Raw genomic sequence first — 17352 nt, 5'->3', positions numbered from 1 at the left:
CTTATGCCCCCAATTGAACCCCAGTGAAAATAGTGATCTTTTATAGGTAAAATAACATTGACCTAACGTATTACTAAAACAGTAGACCTCATCAGGGTTCATGTATTATTATTTATTTAAATATTTCTTTGTGCTGTATTATTCATTGCTGTGGCCCAGAGGGATATAGGAGGAATTTATAGTAAGAATGTTTTAAGACCTAATGCTAGCTAAATAAATACTACAAGCATAATTGATGCAAAAAATTCTTGTTGAACTATATGTTAAATGCCATGCCTAGTTTAAAGCAAACTGTATAATATCATCATGCTATCAAATGAAGTAGATCCAGTTTAAATAACGGATTGTGATAAAGTGTGTTAACAATTGACCTAATGTGTCGTATTGTATACTCACAGTGTTATGCGAATTTACTTTATTGCTTAACAGACTATTGCACCAGGAATCCTTTCTAATCCAGTGATGGCGACTATACTATATATTCATAAATCATATTAATGCCCTTCTTTATAAATGTTACTAGAGATGTCGATTCAGGCAGGCAAGACTGCTATCGTGCTAAATAAGCGGTGTTTAGAAGACACTAAGGGGGTCATTAGGATCGCGGACGGACTTGAGTCCGTCCGCGACCCCAGAGCATGAGGGAACGTCCGCATGGGCTGCGGCGTTCCCTCTGTGAAGATTAGGGTGTGTGGCGGTCACATCCTCTATTTTTAACATTGCTGCGGGTGGAGCTTCAAGCTACACCCGCAGCAATGTTAAAAATGCATGCACAGCATTTGCGTGCACAAAGCGGCAGGCACCGCGCGGTGCCTGCTGCATTGTGCACGCAAATGCAGGGGGGTACCATAGGTACCCCCCATGTGCACCCCCCACCCCCCACTACACCTAGGGGGCCCGCAACGGGCCTCTGCAGTGCAGTTACACATGCTTTTCCACGGCGGAAAAGCCGCCGCGGAAAAGCATGTTCCCAAGCACATCCTAATCTGGCTGACTGTGTCTAAGAGACACCTTCACCATTTTAGTGCTTTTCCGCCGCGGTTGTAAGCCAGCCGCGGCGGAAAAGCTGCGGACCTAAACCATGACCCACCAGCCATCCTAATGTGGCGGTGGGTCCTGGTGGGTCCGCAGAGGATTTTCCGCATCCTCCGGGCCGGCGGTGGCTTCCGCCGGCCCGGAGGATGCGTAAAATCCTCCATCCTAATGACCCCCTTAGTGAGGGAGGATAAATAACAAATAAACGCAGAAGTCTTTTCCCAATCCAAAATGGCCGCGCCGATCATAATAACATGTAAATTCCCATAGCGGTAAATGCTTGTATACCTGGATGTCTGCAAATATCCAGCAGATTAATAGGGTTTGTGATGCTTGAAACTAATAACGAAATATAAGGCCTTATTTGTGAAATTACGATCGAAAGTAAAAAACGATCGTTATACTTTCGGTCCTATAATTCACAAAACTCAAGAAAAAATAGCCTTGGATTCAGCTAAACACTAATAAAAGTCAATAACATCCAATAATTATTGTTTATAGAAAGAAATATTCTACTTCGAAATAATGCTTAACCTATGTGAGGTACTTCCGGGTCATAGACGGCGGCGGTAGTATTTAAACAACCCCCGCGCTTCTAGCATCATTCACTCGAATGACGCGGAGCACGGAGGAGCAGGGAGGCCGACCCCTAAACCAAAGGTAAGCGAACTAGAGGGGGTATTTAGGCCAACCCTGGTAGACAGAACGAGTTAGTCTCTCTGTCTAACATTTGTAAGATAAGTAGCGGGGTCAGCAATAGAAGTTAAGAACATCACTGTTTTGTAGGCTTTTTTGAATTAAATTAGTTTTGTAAAAAAGCCTTCAAGTATGAGCACTCAGACTAACTAAAATGTAGTCCTGGGGCTATATTGGTAGATATACCTATTAACTGTCAATATATCCTTTTAAACCCATGTCCAAATAATTTATATTATATTCTGCAATGGTACACCGGAAGCAGACGTTAAAGAAAGATTAAAATGTAAAGAAATCCGCTTTATCCATTAAGACCATTAAGACAAACGCGCTTTCTCCAAACAGGTGATGAAACGCTATTATTCAAATACCCACACCGTGTGCAAGAAGGCTATATAAGTGTGGTAAGTGTATTATCATTTAATGTCCCAATCAGAGTAAAAAGGCTTTTACAAAAACGAAATCAAAAAGAAGCCCGTATACAGCAGTGACAATATATATGCCTTTTTTTCAGGGATCCCAAAAATTGTAACAAGGACCCTACAGCACACCATATAGACTCCAAAGTAAAGAGAGAAGTCCGGTGGCTCCTCCGTGGTTTATTTAAACTGCACCTTGATTTTAAAAAACAGGTATTCTGGAAGACTAAAGTTATTCAAAAGAGTTTAACAATTTAGTCCGAATCCCACATTCTATTGAGGATTCTTTCTATTTTGCCCATTAAGGTGACAGAAAAATCGCATTATTTGATGACGCGAGAACACCAGATGATAGATACATAACTGGTTGAACAAGAAGTCCTCTTAATGTTTAAAAAGAGAGTCTTCAAACAATATCAGGTAATAATAAAAAAAAAAATTTAACTTCTGAAATCTACGTTTAATTAAAATACTAAACCCAGTTGATAATTCGATTGATATGACGAGTATCTAGTTGTCCAAACAAACACATAAAACTCCAGTGTGGTAATAGAAGGCCAGCTTGAGAATACTAATATGTTCTCATAATAGCACGTCCCCCCCCCTCTTTTCTGATTAACAGGTATAACTATCATTTTTATTTGTCATAAGGTAATCAACTAAGGATAGCAACCACTGTATAGTAATGACTGACCATGTGTTGTAGGAATATATTTAAAAAAATGTTTTCTTAATCTCCAGATTGATTTGTGAATCGTCAAAGTGTCCTGAAGAAGGTGTAACCAATAATAACGAACACCGAAACGCAGCGTCGACCTCTGTACTTTGACCCCTTTCTTTTTAGATTAATTTCACCTATGTGAATATTTTATTGTATTTAATTTAGATTGTAACCCTTGTAGGGAGGAATTTTAATAAATTGTGTTTATATCTTTTAAATCCTATTGTTGTTGTTGTGTGTTTACCTGTTAGACTTTGTCTATTGATTATAATCACGTTGGGAGAAATAGAAATGGACAGTGCTTGAATATTCAAACCATTTCCACAATGCGTTGCAGTGACTGATCTACATGTATTGGTATCGACTTAGCATAGTCTAGTTTAAGTCCACATTTATGACCCTATTTAGCTGTATGCAAACCACAGGTTTTTCTCTTTTCTCATAGTACTTTACCCCTACCTGTGTACATTCGACAGGGGAACCTTCCATATATTTTGAAGTACGATTAAGGTGACTTCTGTTTTTCTTTCCTCTCTCTCTGTGTTGTGTGTGGGACTTTGTCTTGTGACCCTAATATTGAGCCCGATAGAAGATTGTATACCGTATTGTTACTCAGTATGTTTCTTAGTATTGGCCCCAGATGGCTGCTCTGCAGTCAAGTTCTGAGCGAGTATGTCTCAGTCCCCTGCCGCTCCATGCATGTGGTTCGCAGTGATCCGGACGTGATTTAAAAGTAAATTTAAAACCACTTACCTGTACTGTGGCGTCCCCGGGCTGCCCTCCTCCTCTACTTTGCTGTATCTGTAATCCTTGAAAAAACTGCTCGTGTGTCTGCGTATGTGCAGTTTTTTCAAGGATTACGGATACGGTGAGGAAGAGGCGGAGGGCAGCCCAGGGACTCGGCAATTAATTAATTAATTAATTGTGGGTTTCTAACGCACTAGAATCAACTCCCGAAGGAGTATCTCTGCGAAATAGACCGCTGGGGAACCCGTCCTGGCTTTCCCTGTGAGATGGTCCCTACTGGGTATCTCCAAGGTGAAACCAGGCATCCCCGGCGTATGTGGGGGGCCGTTGTGGAGATGAGGCAAGCTAATGCCCAGAGTTGCCGAGTGTGATCCCTGGTTAGAGTAGGCACAGAGGTGAGAATTATCGAGTCCGCTGACCCTGGTCCACGACCCTGTCGCATCGGGAATTGAACCCTGGTCCCAGGACGTCCTCTGCTCCCGGGTCTGCTGCCTCTAACTAGTGAGCCACACTACTCCACAATACAGGTAAGGGGTTTAAAATGTAATAAGGGGGGTGGAGGCGGGGCTGGCCAACTCTGCTCCGCTGCGGAGTGTGCCGAGATTTGCCTTCTCCGCGAAACACAGAGAAGACAAATCTCCGCACACTCCGCCTGCAGAGCGGACGTCTCCGCCCCGGGGTTAATAATCACATTAAATTTGATAGAGTTAGTAATAATATAAAAAAATCATTAAAAGTTAAACTTGACAAGTGTATTGTGTTGTAGTACATTGAATTTATGATTTTGTTTTGCGGATTTGCGACAGGTTCGCAAATCCACAAAATGTTTTAAAAGAGTATGTATGTTTTAAAAAAAATAAGATTGCCTGTTGGGTTATAGGTTGGCTTTAATAAGAGACCTTTTTTCATTATGACTTTGTTGGTACTACATGTAAGTGCAGACGCACATCTGAAGGTTGTTGAGTTTCCTTCATCTGCGAAGTGAACTCCATCAGTTCTGTAGATGTCATCCATATCAAAACGTGGATTGTTGTTATAGATGGAGCCCATCCTATGGTCTCTGAGGTAAGCAGAAACAGCCTTATCCACATTCTTGCTAGCTTTCTCAAACTGTGGACACAATTGATTTGACCACTTCCATTTCTGTCTTTGGCATATATTAGAGTATACAAAGACAGTTTGAGGCAAAAGCAACATCAATTGTGCAAAGGTATCTTCATTAGCATTTCCAGACCTACTCCAGTCAATGTGCCTTGGTCATTGCCCCATAGTGCCCAATCATGAGGTCAGGGGGTTGGAGATGCAAAAAGGTTTTAACCAAAGGCATACATTGGTGGCACTTTAATCCTCTCTGTGCAATCCATTTAATATCCAAATTTTTCAGACCAAGGTCTTTGTCAATACCTCTGTGTTCAGCATACGTTTTGCACCAGAAACATAGCTGTGACCTACAATACATACTGTAAGCATCTTGAAGAGATGTCTGGAAGGAATGAAAAGATGTCTGTAGCTCAGGTAGTCAGTTGGTAGAATGCGAGGTATCTAAAATGGTGGCGAAGATGCTCTTTTAGAAAAAGGTTATTGTAAAAATGTTTTAAATGTAAAGTAGATAGGATAAGGTAATATTTTGCAGAAGTCAACCACACCTGATATTTGCTGCTATTTGCATTTGTAAGATACTGTGTTGAACTTGAAAATAGGGTGAACGTGTGACCTGCCAGTACAGTTGAATGTTGCAGAAACTGTAACTATGGAAACTCGGATTAAGCAGAATGGGGAAGGGTTGAAAAATAACTGTGGATTTTCAATATGAAATGGTAACTTATATATAGGTGATATGCTACCAAATTAAGTTTTTCTAAGTCAGTAGTATATGTAGAAGTAGTCTGTTGTTTAACCAAAAAAAAACGAGTATTATTAAAAATAAGTTTTTGAATTCCCGTATGGATTCGTGGCTCCATCGTGACTCTACACTGCGGCAGCGCAGTGGAGTTGCGACTCCAGAAAATTACAGAACCCATTTAGGTACTTTTAGAAGACAGTTAGAAAGGGTTAATATGTCTAACCAATAGAAATGTGTTTCACAATTTGAAATGATGTAGAAGGCAATTTGATTTGTTAATTACATTTATTTGTGTGCAGAAAGAGAGGGAAGGTTTTCCATTACTGGCTTTACCTTGTTGAGAGTGGTGCATTACAATTAAGGCTCCCGGTTTTCCATTTAAACAGATTTTGACATATAAATACAGACGGAAAAATATTTTCCTTCCGTCTGTATTTATAAAATTAAAGCGGAAAAATACTACCAAATCAGATTCTGAGCAATCCGTGCTCTAGCCCTGAGCCCAGGGTTAGCTGACATGCCCCTCTTTCTGACTGCGGGGTATGCCTGCCCACATTAACACCTGCTGGGCCATTAATCTCTGCAGGGGCCTAGTTAACACTTAAATGGTCTTTTAAAGACCTTCGAAGTACTCGGTGCGGCTGAGATAAGCTCATGGTTCAGTGTCCCTGGAAGCTGTCTCAGCCCAGCCTGACACACAAAGGGGGCTGGGGGGCTCAAGCCCTTTGAGCACAATGGGCGTTGCGCGCCAGTCTCTAGCACTTCACCCAAAAGAGAGGCAACCAGTTGTGTGCGCACTGCAAGAACGAGTGAGTCACACCTGATCTTGCACACACAGCGTTGCTGCCGTGTATTTTATTAAGAGTACTCAAATATGCCCCCTGCGGACAGGTGCACCTTTTGCAGCCACTCACCCAAAAATGAGGTGCCCAGGTCTAAGCCCAGCAGCCTTGAAGAGGAACGCCTATTTCACCAGGACATTCATTTTCACAGCTGAAGGCAAAGCCTGTGCGCCCTACGATCGTGGCTGGTGGCTCCAGGGTCAATCTGCTGCTACCCACCTAGTAACTCCTGGGGCAGCTGCCTCGTAGTGCCTTACAGCAGCATTGCTCTGGAAGTGCAGTGCTGACAGGCACGCGTGTTTGCTCCCAGCATTGCACACTTTCACTGATGCCAGTAGTGAGCAGTGGTTCACACAATTACGTGTTCTCTCCTAATTCACTGTTTAAATGCAATTAAAGTTACCTAAATGTGCCCTCTTGGGTTCATGGGTGCAGAGGTCGAAGCTGCTGATATGAGGGGCCCCCTTTGCTTGGCTCAAGGGGCCCTTGAACTAGTGACAGCCCCCTCGCTTTGTGAATGTTCAGCCTTGGTTTTCTGGATGCAGACAACCAACAGTGTCAAATGTGAAGGCGATGAATTGAAAGCGCCTTTCAGCACATCTAATCTGGGCCAAAATGGGAACACATGTTTTGTGAGTGCTCCATGCCCCAGAGGGCAGGTGCTTTCTACGCTCGTGTGCAAGTAGCAAAGAAATTCAGAGGCAAAACTGCAGTCATGTCATGTCCTCTGCAGGCCACCGTAGTTGGCAGAGGCGCAACTAGAGCCAGATTTCAGTGGGCGGGGCTAATATCAGGTCACTGAAAGTGCAGAGGTGCACTTGTCTAAATTTTAAATGTGTTTACATTTAATAATCATGGCTAATGACAGTGTTTTCAATATTGTAACACAGCAGCAGCTCACTAATTCTGCAAATAATTTCTGTGGCAAAGTTTTCAGCTGACTGTATTGTGTTTACTTAATTTGGCACCTATATACATATAGCTAAACCTATAACAACCGTGTGCAGTCTATTTAAATAAATGTGGAAAAATACTAGCTGAAACGTCTGTTTTTGCTTGCGACAAAAATAAATACAGATATATACAGATAAAATGACAAAAAAATAAATATGGATAAATACAGAAGGAAATGTTAAAAAAATAAATACCATACAACCGGGAGCCCTAATTATAATTAATGTGTGCAAAAAAAAATCTTTTATGAGTTTCTGATTTTTCATATTCTGCAATACTATTTATAAGGTGAGTTACAAATGTGTAAGTTGTGTTATATATTATGTAGTAGTGCTTCACTCTTTGTAGTGATATTTTTATATTTGAAGAACATTAATTTCAAAGTTTTGAAATTATTAGAAAAGTATGATGTTTGAAATATGTTACGAAATGTACAGATGTAGATTGTACTTTGTTTTATTGTGCTGAAATGATGATTGAAATAATTTGTGCATAGTAATATGTGTACATTGGTAGATGGATTTGTGATTATGGTAGTTTGTATGAGTATGTGGAAAGTTACAGTTGAAGTATGCCGCATCATTTTAAGGTCTGCATGGTCTTGTGAGTGAGATATGTGTGTACTTGCACATGTATTCTCATATGTGTTATGCATCTGTAGATGCTATATGTATATAACACAGGTATATGTCTATTTGTATGTTTCTTTTACATGTGATGCCACAAGGAAAAGGTGCAGACACATACATGCATACTTTTAAGAATATGGTAAAACTTACAACAGAGATATGCGAAGGGTTACTGCTTTATGTTTGGCGACACCCAACACCTTGAATACTTGCAGAATAGTGAAGCTGAAGTGCAAAAGCGAGGTTTAAGCCATGTTTGCAGAGGGACTAGTTATTAGACTACATTGTATGAGTCTGCGGAAAGGTACACTTGAAATACACCGCAAAATGTTATGTGTCTGCTTGAAATGGGAAACGCAGTCTGTGAAGTTTTAAGGTCTGCATGGTCTTGTGACTGATGTATTTCTCTACTTGCACATGTATTCTCATACCTGTTATGCATGTGAAGATGCTAGATGCATAAAACACAGGTTTACATCTATTTGTATGTTTCTTTTATATATGATGCCACTAGGAAAAGGTACAGACAATGATAAGACTTACAAGAGACACATGCAAAGGGTTACTGCTTTATATTTGGCTAGGCCCATCACCCTCAGTAGTAATAGAATAGTGAAGCTGCAGTACTAACATGAGGTTTAAGACATGTTGGTGAAGGGATTACTGATTAGGCTACTTTGTATGAGTGTGTGTAAAGGTATACTTGAAATATGCTGCCTAATTTTAGGTGTCTGCTTGAAATGGGAAGTGTATTTTGTGAGGTTTTAAGGTCATCATGGCCTTGTGACTGAGGTATATGTCTAATTCCACATGTATTCTCATACATGTTATGCATCTGAAGATGCTAGACATATAAAATACAGGTATTAGTCTATTTGTATGTTTCTTTTATATATGATGCCACTAGGAAAAGGAGCAGAGACATGCATATATGTTTTCTGGAATATGATGAGACTTAGAAGAGACACATGCAAAGAGTTACTGCTTTATATTTGCTAGGCCCAAAACCCTAAGTAGTTCACAATGGTGAATGTGCAGCTCAAACGTGAGGTTTAAGACATGTTGGTAGAGGGATTACTGATTGGCTACTTTGTATGAGTTTGCAGAAATGTACACTTGAAGTACACCGCATAATTGTAGGTGTCTTGTTAAAATGGGAAGTGCAGTGTGTCAAGTTTAAGGGACTTCATGGTCTTCTGACTTAGGTGTGTCTCTACTTGTACATGTATTTTCACACGTGTTATCCATATGAGGATGGTAGACGTATAAAACACAAGTATACATCTATTTGTATGTTTCTTTTATATATTATGCCTTTAGCAAAAGGTACAGATACATGCATGCATGCTTTCAGGAAGATAGTGAGACTTACAACAGAGATATGTGAAGGGTTGCTGCTTTATATTTGGCTAAGCCCAACATCCTGAGTAGTTGTTGAATAGTGAATCTGCAGCACAAAAGTGAGGTTTAAGATATATTGTCAGAGGAATTAGTGATTATGCTACTTTGTATGAGTCTGTGGAAAGGCACATTTGAAATATGCTGCCTAATTGTACGTGTCTGCTTGAAATGGGAAGTGCAGTCTGTGAAGTTTTAGGTCTGCATAGTTTTTTGACAGGTGTATGTCTTTACTTCCATATGTATTTTCATTTGTGTTATGCATCTGAAGATACTAGACATATTAAAAACAGGTATACATCTATTAGTATGTTTCTTTTAAATATGATGCCACTAGGAAAGGATGCAGACACATGCATAAATACTTTCAGGAATATAGTGAGAGTTCCAACAGATAGATGCAAAGGGTTGCTGCTTTATATTTGGCTAGGCCCAACACCCTACGTAATTTCAGAATGGTGAAGGTGCAGCTCAAAACTGAGGTTTAAGACATGTTGGTAGAGGGATTACTGATTACGCTACTTTGTATGAGTTTGTGGAGAGATACACATGAAATACACCGCATAATTTTATGTGTCTGCTTGATTTGGGAAGTGCAGGCTGTGAAGTTTTAAGGTCTGCATGGTCTTGTGACTGAGGTATTTCTCCACTTGGACATCTATTCTCATACGTGGTTTGCTTCTGAAGATGCTAGTAGTGTGTAACACAGGTATAGAACTATTTGTATGTTTCTCTTATGTGTGATGCCAGCAGCAAAAGGTAGAGATGCATACATGCATATATTTAGGAACATGGTGAGACTTATAAGCGCCTGCAACAACGACTTCACACCCTCGCAAGACCTCTGCGACTCACTCGCCTCGTTCTTCCACAGCAAGATCGCCGACATACACAACAGCTTTGGCGCACAGACCACGCACCCAACCACCGAACCAACGCCCCCCTACCACCACCCTCTGCACCTGGGCCTCTGTCAGCACTGAGGACACCACCCGCTTGATGAACTCCATCCACTCCGGCTCCCCAACCGACCCCTGCCCACACCACATCTTCAAGAAAGCTGACTCCATCATCGCACCCCAACTCCGGGACATCATCAACAGCTCCTTCGCATCCGCCACATTCCCGGAGAGTTGGAAACATGCCGAACTGAGCGCCCTTCTGAACAAAAACCCACCGCGGACCCCACGGACCTCAAGAACTTCCGCCCCATCTCGCTCCTCCCTTTTCCAGCCAAAGTCATCGAGAAGGCTGTCAACAAACAACTCTCCGCCTTCCTCGAGACATACGGATCCCTCGACCCCTCACAGTCCGGTTTCCGAGCAAACCACAGCACCGAGACCGCTCTCATCGCAGCTACAGACGACATCAGGTCCCTGCTCGACAACGGGGAAACTGCTGCCCTCATCCCCCTAGACCTCTCAGCAGCCTTCGACACCGCATGACACCGCACCCTGATACAGTGCCTCAGCAATACCGGAATCCAAGGAGCGGCCCTGGAGTGGATCATCTCGCCGGAAGAACCCAAAGAGTCCGCCTCCCCCCGTTCCGATCCGCGGCCACCGAAGTCATCTGCGGCGTACCGCAAGGACCCTCACTCAGCCCCACCCTCTTCAACATCTACATGAGCCCTCTCGCAGCCATCGCACGCCAACACAACCTTGACATCATCTCCAATGCTGACGACACCCAGCTGATCCTCTCCCTCACCAACGATGCCCGCCACCGCCAGAGCCAGCCTCCAGGAAGGAATGAAAGACGTCGCGGAATGGATGAAGCTCAGCGGTCTGAAACTGAACTCAGACAAGATGGAAGTCCTCATCCTGGGACCATCCCCTGCTGCCTGGGACGACTCCTGGTGGCCCCCTTCCTTAGGCACCGCACCCAAGCCAACAGACCATGCACGCAACCTGGGCTTCATCCTGGACTCCTCCCTCACGATGACCAAGCAAGTCAACGCCGTCTCGTCATCCTGCTTCAACACCCTGCGCATCCTCCGAAAGATCTTCTAGTGGATCCCCACTGAAACCAGGAAGATGGTCTCCCAGGCCCTCGTCACCAGTTGACTGGACTACGGGAACACCCTCTATGCTGGAACCACAGCCAAACTCGAGAAAAGACTCCAGCGCATACAGAACGCTTAGGCATGACTCATCCTGGACATCCCTCATCACAGCCATATCTCTGCCCATCTGAAAGACATGCACTGGCTCCCCGTCAGCAAGAGCATCATGTTCAGACTCCTCACCCACGCACACAAGGCTCTCCACGACATGGGCCCGAAATACCTCAACAGCCGCCTCACATTCTACATACCCACCCGCCAGCTCCGATCCACCAGCCTCGCCATCGCCCTCGCCTTCGTCCCACGAATTCGCAAATCCACCGCCGGAGGAAGATCCTTCTCCTACCTGGCGACCACGACATGGAACTCTTTCCCCACCCACCTACAGCTGACCCAGGACCATCCCTCCTTCAGGAAACAACTCAAGACCTGGCTGTTCGAGCAGTAGCGACTCCCCCCCTCCCAGCGCCTTGAGACCCTAGCGGGTGAGTAGCGAGCTTTACAATTTTCTTGATTGATTGATAATAGTAATTTTACAAAGATTTCGGTTTTGCATGTCTGCAGTTCTCTTGCTTCTTTCTGCACTTTTCTAGACTGTTTCTTCACCTCTGTCGCTTCTTCCTATATTTATGATGCATCTTTCTGCACCCTTCCTATCGCCGTTGTTTTTTTAATGAACCTCTCTTGTTTTTTTAGTACCTTTATTTTATCTATACTACTATTATAAAGAGAGAACTGTGTCCTTTGAGCCAGGTAAACTCGAAAAGTACACCACCAATCCAAACACCCAATACATCTTTGAAAACGTCAGGGCAAGCAGACGGACATAGGCTATATAAAAACAAAATATATATGTTAGAAGGGAAACGTAATTTTTAAGGGAAAGTAGTCCCTTAGAAGTAGCGTCAGCTAACGACGTGCGTGCTGATGCGTGCTGACATCACGGGGGAGCCCGGAAGCAACACCCTGCGAGGAGCAGACAGGAGAAAGGAAGCGACACCCTCCATGGTCCGGAGCAAGTAGAGGAGCGTCAACATGCCCAGGGGAGCGCAGAGTAAGAGCGGACAGGAGAGTCAGCAGAAGCGGCCAGGACCAAGAAAACGAGCGCCGAGAACCAGCAGACACGAGCGTGAGCAGAAGCAGCCAGGACCAACAAAACGGGAGCAAGGAAACATTGTAAGTACGCTCTGCTGCTCCCGGCGCCTCTCCTGCTGCGATGCTGCCCCCAGCCCTATTCTGCCCCGGGCAACGCCGGGGCGGGCTCCTAGTTAGTTATAAAGAGAATAGCAATGTAATTGTAATTTATTGTTTACTAGTTACTGTTACTGTTGACATATAATTAATTAAAAATACTTAATTGATGTAAGAAACTATTGAAACTATTCTTTCTTTTTCAGAAAATTATTTTATTTGGATTAGAAATCGACGATGGCAAGAAAACATGAAAAGGGAAGACAACAAGGAAAACAGAACTACTTGAACCAAAGTAAAAAGAGTGGACTGCAAAAAGACCAAAATGTTACTCAGGATAAAGTCTGTTCTGGTAAGAGTGCTAAACAATTTCTTAAAACAGTTGCAGAGAGATTAAAGTAAGACAATAGTAATGAAAGGAAATTATTTTTTTTACAACAAAGCACAAGGAAACAAAAACTTGTAATGAAATAAACATTCATTTTTGGAAAAACAACACATGTCACAAAAAGACAAAAACAATTTAAAGGGATACGTGTACAAATGTTTCGAAATAGAGTGATTTAAAATATATTAAAAGACTGTAAAAAGTATAAAAGAAGAGCAGCAGCATATAAGAACAAGCAGCACATTGTAGTAGATACTGCTAAAATGAAAACATTGACTGAAACAATGCACTTTATGAAGGAGGAAAGCAAAAGAAAAAGACTGGTGAATAGAAGTGACTTTTGTAAAACCTTTACTGGTCACTGGAGGCACATTTCTAGTACCGAGCCTTTATTTAATGAAGAAAGCTATTTTCAACAGAACACATTAGTTCATGCTGTTGATACAAGTGGTCGATGCTATGAGATGAAAGAAGGTTGTCCTATTCCAATAGAAAAAATGATTGCTAGAAGTGTGGAAGAAATAATAGCTGAAGAAGTTTAAGGGAAGTGTACACAAGCTCCGGTATATAACTGGGATTGTAGTAGTATTTGCAGTATTCGACAGGAATCTATTAACATATTACGAATTCTTTTACGAGGATATGCCAAATAAAGTCTTAAGATGTTATAAGGGTTAGATCCATGTAAAGTTAGAAAATATACCAATTTGCAGGGTCATTCTCTGACTTATCTTTGAAGAAAAGTGTGTCAAAGTACTTTTTATCATTTAAGACTGTTAACAGTACACCATTCAGAAATGTGGAAGTTATTAAGGAGACTCTACTATGTAAAAAGTCCTGCATTATGTTTGAGTGCAATTAACATAGCTCTTGTGTGCCGTTCAGTATCAGATGTACAAACGTTTGTGATGATATACAGTTTCTTTTTTTGGTTCTCTAGAGGAGTGTAGAGAAAGTGAGAGCTTGATAAGTGTAGGTGTTGAAGAACAGGTTGAAGATATCAGTATTGATGAGTTTCCAGAAGAAATTATAAAGTTTAAGACAGTTTCATCTGAAAAACCAAACTATGGGGACGATTATGATGGCGGACGGACTGGAGTCCGTCCACCATTGTGGTGGTGATCAGGACCATCCGTAATACATGCGGTGGGTCCGCACACAAATTAGGATACGACCGCCACCATGGCGTTCGCATCTTGCATTTTAACATTGAGGCGAGTGCTGCTGAATGCAGCACCCGCTGTGATGTTAAAAGAGCATGTTGTGCATTTTAGTGCAGTATGTGGCAGGCACCACATGGTGCATGCCACATAGTGCACTGAAATGTAGGGAGGTACCATGGGTAGCCCCCAGTGCACATACACCTCCCCAACACATTGGGGGCCCACAACAGGCCCCCGAAAAGAACCTCCCCCAGCCTTTTCATGATAGTTTCGGCATCATGGAAAGGCTGGATCACAGCCTGCATCATAATATGGTGGTCGGTGCCTGCTAGGCACCGCCACCATATTATGCATGTAGACCGCTCCGCCAGGCTATTGGTCCGATTACCTGTGGTGGTTCCGTGGCGGACGGTATTTGCGTCTGCCACAGTCGCAGTGTGGATCCACCCGCCATCTTAATCTGGCGGGCGGTCAATCCACGTTTGATGGCGGACGGTTTGCCACCGAACGGCTGGCGTTGGTGGTCCTTCCACCATCATAATAACCCCCTATGTTTGTATTTGTTGTTGACTCACTACAGAAGTCAAACTAGGAATCTTGATTTATATTGAAAAAGTGAAAAGGAAAACAATGATAAATGGCAGCAATTTGGTGCTTATTTGTTGGTAGAAGGACGGTTTGAGTTGGCTACTGATCAACTTATTTGTAAATATTGTTACAATAAATTAAAAGAGAACAAAATGCCAGCTAGAGCAGTACAAAACAACTTAGAGTTGGTAGCTATTCTGCAGGAACTGGCAGATTTGAATAAATATGAGTCCATTCTTATTCAATGTCTCCACCCATTTCAGGCTATAGTTCGTATGGAGCCTAAATAATGTAAGCTGCCATCAACAGATTTACAGAGAGGTCTGAAAGGAATAGTTGTGTACTTACCTTTAGATTTAAATAAAAATATTGAAATTGTTGTTGTAGACAGGGAGGAAAATGAGCCAGTAGGTATTCTAGTTAATGGTGTACCAACAAAGAGTCAAAAAATATGGCAAGAGTTTGTAGATGTTAATAAACTTCAAAAGACTACGGTAAATCTGGTACAGAATAATATTTATTATAAGTATGTAAATGTTGATGAACAGGTAATATGCTTAGAAGATGAAACAGAAATTCGAATTGGCCAAATAGAAAAAGAGGACAAGTCTAGGAATGAAGAAATTCATGAACATTATACTATACATCCTCTATATTCAAAAGATGTGAAAGGAAACAGTATTGCATTATTTAAAATGAAGAAAGCAAAGGGAACTCCCATGAGTGTATGGGAAAAAGGTTTAGAAGCTCGTTGTTTTCCCACTGGAGAAGGTGGATGATTTGAGCGAGCTGTACGGATTCCAGCTTCATAATACAACTCGACAAGATTGTACTTTGAAGATACAAGATTTCGACAGCGCATTCCATATATATTTCATCTTCTGTTTGAAAGTGATTTGTCTGCAGTTTCATAAGCAGTGAACCTCATATTACAGACAGGAGTTCATCTTCCACATGTTTCGGCAAAGTAATTAATGGACAAAGTTCAACAAAGAGATGAACATTTAGAATCCCAGTTCATCAATTTGATGGTGTGTGCAATGTGGTACCAATGAGTATTGATATGTCGTCACAGAGAACTTAAATGTATGTTAAGAAACGTAGGTACTCCTACATGGCTTGTAACACTTAGCTGTGCTGAATATGAGTGTGGCGAGTTACTTGAATTTCTACGAGAAGCAAATTCAAATGTTAAAAATATTGATTGAAGACAGCTGGAGAACTCTGTTCCTTGGATCCTGTACATTTGTTGCAGGTATTTTAACCATAGGTTTCAACCTATGATGTCATTTATCTGCAATTAAAATATTCCACCTCTTGGAGAGGTAACAGATTTCTTTTGGAGAAACGAGTACCAAGCCAGAGGTGCTCCTCATATACACATGCTATTATGGATCAAGAATGCTTCAAAATTTGGAACTGATACTGATGCAAGAGTTTTGTCTTTCATCAAACAGTATGTTACCTGTGCCATTCCAAGAGAAGGAGGATAAAAAAAAGCTTGAGACAACATGTTTTACAGTTTCAAAGTAATCGATGTGGAAAATACTGTCAACGAAAATACAACACTAAGGGGAAATTTTATACAAAATGTTGTTTTGGATTCCCTTGTCCAAGAATTTCTAAAGGAAGAGTAAATAGTTTTATGTCAGCAGTAAGGCATACAATAACTCGTAAATCTCCCAAAAATACATACAACCTAAAAAGAACCGAAGATTTAAAGTATAATAATTACTACAAACCAGTGATTTTGAAAATGTGGATTGCAAATATGGCTATTCAATATGTTGCAGATCATTCAATTACTGTTGCTCGCTATGTTACATCATATATAACCAAATCTGAAAAGACAGTGATTAAAGAAATGTGGGATGAAATTTCACAAGAAAAGAGTCTTAGCAAGAAATTGCACAGCTTCAGTTTGAAAATGCTTTCCCATCAAGAGATTAGTTCCTATGAATGTTCTGACGGCTTGAGCTCTGCCAGTCTTTATTCAAAGTCAAGAGAAATTATTTCGGTAAGTCTAGGTCTTGCCGCCACACGAAATAGAGTATTGAAAATATTACAAAAAATCGAATACTTAGCACTGAATGAACTAGAAAGTACTGATATTGATAAAACTAATATATTGGATACATACTATTCCAAAAAGAGTCCACATCGAAAAAATCTATGACTATATGAAATACTTCAACATTACAGCTTTAAAAGAAAAGTTATAGAAAATATAAAAGAAGAAAAATATGAAGTAATTGGATGTGACGAATGTTTGGTAAGACATGCCAAAGGAAATCATATTAACCACAGAAAACTGAGTTGCGAAAGTCCAGATAAGAATGAATTTTTCTATTTAGCACTTCTGCAACTGTTCAAGCCTTGGCGTGGTGAATTACTTGGACATTTAGACTGCTATGAAGATTCTTTTAATACAAGCAAAAATAGTATTTAGTACACAATATTCCCTATGTATCTACAAATGTTAAATGATGGGATTGAACAAAAAAGTACTATTGCAGCTGAAATAGCTGGAGCAAGTTCTCAAACTAGTCAAAGTTCTGGTCCACTAAGTCAAGATCCACTGGGACAACCAATTATCGAAAATGAAGCAACAATAGTCATGAATGAGGTAGAAACTGCAATACAACAAGCACACCAGGATATTATTCAGTTCGA

This window comes from Lissotriton vulgaris, chromosome 1_1 (genome assembly GCF_964263255.1).
Source record: "Lissotriton vulgaris chromosome 1_1, aLisVul1.2, whole genome shotgun sequence".
NCBI classification, from domain to species: domain Eukaryota; kingdom Metazoa; phylum Chordata; class Amphibia; order Caudata; family Salamandridae; genus Lissotriton; species Lissotriton vulgaris.
Note: the sequence above shows the minus strand (reverse complement) of the source record.